This window comes from Micromys minutus (genome assembly GCF_963924665.1).
Source record: "Micromys minutus genome assembly, chromosome: 2".
Classification (NCBI taxonomy): domain Eukaryota; kingdom Metazoa; phylum Chordata; class Mammalia; order Rodentia; family Muridae; genus Micromys; species Micromys minutus.
In genome coordinates, this window is record NC_137971.1 from 48,097,960 (window position 1) to 48,103,571 (window position 5,612).

Consider the following 5,612-nt stretch of genomic DNA (forward strand, 5'->3'; position numbering starts at 1 on the left):
CTCTAATTTATTTCTCAGCATGTTTGTCCTTTTAGTAGAGGAAGGCTACTGAATTTCTTAATTAATTTTATACCCAACCACGTTGCTGAAGTTGCTTATGAGGTTTTGGAGTTCCCTGTGAAATTTTGGGGGTCACTTGAGTATACTATCATACCATCTGCAAATAGTGATATTTTAACTTCTTCCTTTCCAATTAGTATCCTTTTGACCTTTTTTTGTTGTCTAATTGTTCTGCCTAGGATTTCAAGTACTGAATGGGTAGGGAGAGAGTGGGAAGTGCCTGATTTTAGTAGGGTTGCTTTAAGTTTCTCTCAATTTAGTTTGATGTTGGCTACTGGTTGGCTGTATATTTCTTTTATTGTGTTAAGGTATGGGCCTTGAATTCCTGGTCTTTCCAAGACTTTTAACATGAAGGGGCGTTGAATTCTTTTAATGATTTTTCAGCATCTAATGAGAAGATCATGTTTTTTTTCTTTAAGTTTGTTTATACAGTAGATTATGTTGAAGGATTTCCATATCTTGAATCATTTCTGCATCCATGAGATGAAACCTACTGAATCATGATGGATAATTGTTTTGATGCGTTCTTGGATTTAGTTTGTGAGAATTTTATTGAGTATTTTCCTGTCAATGTTCATATGAGAGATTGGCCTGAAATTCTCTCTCTTTCTTGGGTCTTTGTGTGATTTAGATATAAGTGTAATTGTGACTTCATAAAACAAATAAATGGTGTTCCTTCTGTTTCTGTTTTGTGGAATAGTTAAAAGAGTATAGATCATCTGCCACCCGAACCAGCAGTTCCTAAAGTTTTAAAGACTGGTGAGTAGGAGATCTGGGCAGCCAGTGAGCAGAGAGATCTCTGTGGAGTAAGCATGGAAAGTGCGCCCCAGCTCTGCCTGATCCAGCGACCAGGGACACAGCATTGGAACCTCTGTTTCCATGCGGCAACTTTGGGGTGCAGAACAGGGCTTGGCCCATCTGCCACCTGGACCAGTGGAGATCCAGGGACACAGACCAGATACAAGGGAAAGGCAAGAATAAATCACTGAAAACAAGATGGCAAGAGGAAAGCGAAAGAGTATATCCCAAGGAAACCAAGACAACCTGGCAACACCAGAACCCAGCTCTCCCATAACAGAAAACATTGGAATGCCAAACACTCCAGAAAAAGAAGATGCAGACCTGAAATCATACCTCAAGGCGCTGATAGAGATACTTAAACAAGAACGGGAGGAAAAGCAAAAAGAATCAGAAGCTTTTAAAGAGGAAACAAGAAAAACACTCAAAGAACTCAAAGAACTAGAGGAAAACAGAACCAAAGAGATGAAGGAATGGAAGAGGAAATTTAAAACAAAAATTGGCACAATAAAGAAAACACTAAAAGAGCTAACCCTAGAGGTAGAACACCTAAAAAAAGAAATCAGGAGTCACAGAAGCAAGCATTTCCAATAGACTACAAGAGATGGAAGAGAGAATCTCGGGGGCAGAAGACAACATTGTAAACATAGACAAAACAGCCAGAGAAGATGCAAAAAACAAAAAGCTCCTAACCCAAAATGTCCAGGAGATCCAGGACACAATGAGAAGACCGAACCTAAGAATAATAGGAATAAAAGAAGGAGAAGAGTATCAACTAAGAGGCACAGTAAATATCTTCAACAAAATCATAGAAGAAAACTTCCCTACCCATAAGAATGAGATGACCACGAGCATAAAAGAAGCCTTCAAAACTCTAAATAGGTTGGACCAGAAAAGAAATACCTCCTGACACATAATAGTCAAAACACCAAGTGCCCAAAGCAAAGAAAGAATACTAAAAGCAGTAAGGGGAAAAGGTCAGGTAACATATAAAGGCAGACCAATCAGAATCACACCCGATTTCTCAATACAGACTATGAAAGCTAGAAGAGCCTGGACAGACATCATACACACCCTAAGAGAGCACAAGTGCCAGCCCAAGCTGCTATACCCAGCAAAACTATCAATCACCATGGATGGAGAGATGAAGATATTTCAAAACAAATCTAAATTTACACAATATCTGACCACAAACCCAGCACTATAACGAATTATAGGTGGAAAACCCAATACAATGAGGGGAAATACATCCTAATAAAAAGAAGAAAACTCCTATGCAAGAAAACCAAGAGAAGAAAAAGACACAGACACAACTCAAGCCACAAAAGCAATAATATCAGGAAACAGAAAACACTATTCCTTGATATCTCTTAACATAAATGGACTCAACTCCCCAATAAAGAGACATTGGCTATCAGAGTGGATACATAAACAAAATCCAGCCTTTTGCTGCATACAGGAAACTCATCTTAGAGACAAAGACAGACACTATCTCAGAGTAAAAGGGTGGGAAAAAAACTTCCAAGCAAACAGCCACAAGAAGCAAGCTGGAGTGGCTATTCTAATGTCGAATAAAGTAAATTTCCAACCAAAAGTTATCAAAAAAGATAAAGAAGGACACTTTTTACTCATTACCTGGGAAATCTGTCAGGAGGAATTCTCAATACTTAACATATATGCTCCAAATACAAAAGCACCCACATTCACAAAAGAAACCCTACTAACGCTCAAAAATACATTTCACCCCACACAATAATAGTGGGAAACTTTAATACCCCACTCTCTCCAATGGACAGAATATGGAAACAGAAACTGAAGAAGGACACTGTAAAACAAGCAGAGACTTTGAACCAACTGGAATTAATAGATATCTACAGAGCATGTTCATCCTAATGTAAAAGAATACACCTTCTTCTTATCAGCCCATGGCACCTTCTCGAAAATTGACCACATAATTGGACACAGAACGAGCCTCAATCGATATAAGAAGATTGAAATTCTCCCATGCATCCTCTCAGATCACCATGGTCTACTGCTGGTCTTTCAAAACAAAAAAGACAACAAAAATCCCACATACACATGGAAACTGGACAACGCTCTGTTAAATGATAGCAGGGTCAAAGAAGAAATAAAGAAATTAAGGATTTTCTAGAATTCAATGAAAACGAAAACACAAAATACCCAAACCTATGGGATACAATGAAAGCAGTACTGAGAGGAAAACTCATAGCCCTAAGTGCTTCCAAAAAAAAAAAAACTAGAGAGAGCTCACATCAGCAACCTGACAGCAAAGTTGAAAGCCCGAGAACAAATGGAAGCAGATACACCCAAGAACAGTAGACGGCAAGAAATAATCAAAATTAAGGCAGAAATAGACAAAATAGAAACAAAAAGAACCATTGAAAAAATCAACAAAACCAAGAGCTGGTTCTTTGAGAAAATCAACTAGATTGATAAACCCCTAGCCAGACTAACTAGAGGGCAAAGAGAGAGTATACAAATTAACAAAATCAGAAAGTAAAGTGGAGACATAACAACTGAAACTGAGGAAATTTAAGAAATCATCATATCCTACTACAAAAACCTATACTCCACAAAGTTGGAATTTCTGGAGGAAATGGACGAATTCCTAGACAGATACAAGATCCTAAAGTTAAACCAGGACCAAGTAAACTATCTAAATAACCCCATAACACCTAAAGAAATAGAGGAAGTCATCAAAAGCATCCCAACCAAAAAAAGCCCAGTTCCAGACAGGTTCACTGCAGAATTTTATCAGACATTTATTGCGGATATAACACCAATACTCTCCAAACTATTCCACAAGATAGAATCAGATGGAATAAAACCTAACTCATTTTTTGAGGCTACAATAACTATCGTTCCTAAACCACACAAAGACCCTACAAGGAAAGAGAACTTCAGACCAATCTCACTTATGAACATTGATGCAAAAATACTCAACAAAATCCTTGCAAACCGAATCCAAGAACACATCAAAACGATCATTCACGATGACCAAGTAGGCTTCATCCCGGGGATGCAGGGATGGTTTAATATAAGGAAATCCATCAATGTAATCCACAATATAAACAAACTCAAAGAACAAAATCACATGGTCATCTCACTAGATGCTGAGAAAGCATTTGACAAAATTCGACACTCTTTCATATTAAAAGTACTGGGAAGAACAGGAATCCAAGGTCCATACCTAAACATAATAAAAGCAATATACAGCAAACCAACAGTCAACATCAAACTTAACGGTGGGAAACTTGAAGCAATCCCACTAAAATCAGGGACTCGACAAGGCTGCCCACTCTCCCCCTACCTATTCAACATAGTACTGGAAGTCCTCTCTGGAGCAATTAGACAGCAAAAGGAGATCAAGGGGTACAAATTGGAAAAGAAGAGGTAAAAACATCACTCTTTGCAGATGACAGGATACTGTACTTTAGTGACCCCACAAATTTCACCAGAGAACTCTTACAGCTGATAAACAAGTTCAGCAAAGTGGCTGGATACAAAATTAACACAAACAAATCAGTAGCCTTTCTATACTCAAAGGACAAACATGTGGAGAAAGAAACTAGGGAAAAGGTACCCTTCAAATAGTCACAAACAATATGAAATACCTTGGTGTGACTCTAAGCAAGTGAAGGACCTGTATGACAAGAACTTCAAACCTCTAAAGAAGGAAATCAAGGAAGATCTCAGAAAATGGAAAGATCTCCCATGCTCATGGATTGGAAGGATCAACATTTTAAAAATGGCCATCCTACCAAAAGCAATCTACAGATTCAATGCAATCCCCATCAAAATTCCAACCCAGTTTCATTGAGTTGGAAAGACCAATGTGCAATTTCATATGGAACAACAAAAGACCTAGAATAGTGAAATCCATTTTCAACAACAAGAAAACATCTGTGGGAATCACTATCCCTGACCTCAAGCTATATTACAAGGCAATTGTGCTGAAAACTACATGGTACTGGTACAGAAATAGGCATGTGGATCAATGGAAAAGAATAGAAGATCCAGAAATGAGCCCTCACGTATATTGTCACCTGATTTTTGACAAAGGAGCAGTAAACATTCAATGGAAAAAGGACAGCCTATTCAACAAATGGTGCTGATCCAACTGGCACTCAGCATGCAAAAGAATGAAAATAGACCCTTTCTTATCTCCTTGTACAAAGCTCAAGTGTAAGTGGATCAAAGATCTCCACATTGAACCAGATACACTGAAACTATTAGATGAGAAAGTAGGGAAAACCTTAGAACACATAGGCACAGGAGAAAATTTTCTGAACAAAACACCAATGGCTCAAGCTCTAAGGTAAAAGATTCACAAATGGGACTTAATGAGATTGCAAAGTTTCTGTAAGGCTAAGGATATTGTCAAGAAACAAAACGGCAGCCAACAGAATGGGAAAAGATCTTTACCAACTCCACATCAGATAGAGGCCTAATATCCAAGGTATACAAAGAACTCAAAAAGCTAGACACCAGAGAATCAAACAACCCTGTTAAAAAATGGGGTTCAGAGCTAAACAAAACATTCTCAATTGAGGAATATCGAATGGCTGAGAAATACCTGAGGAAGTGCTCAACATCCTTAGTCATTTTTTCTGGTGGCTGAGTAGTATTTCATTGTGTATATGTACCACAATTTTTGTATCCATTCATCTTCTGAAGGACATCTGGGTTCCTTCCAGCTTCTGGCTATTATAAATAGAGCCGCTATGAACATT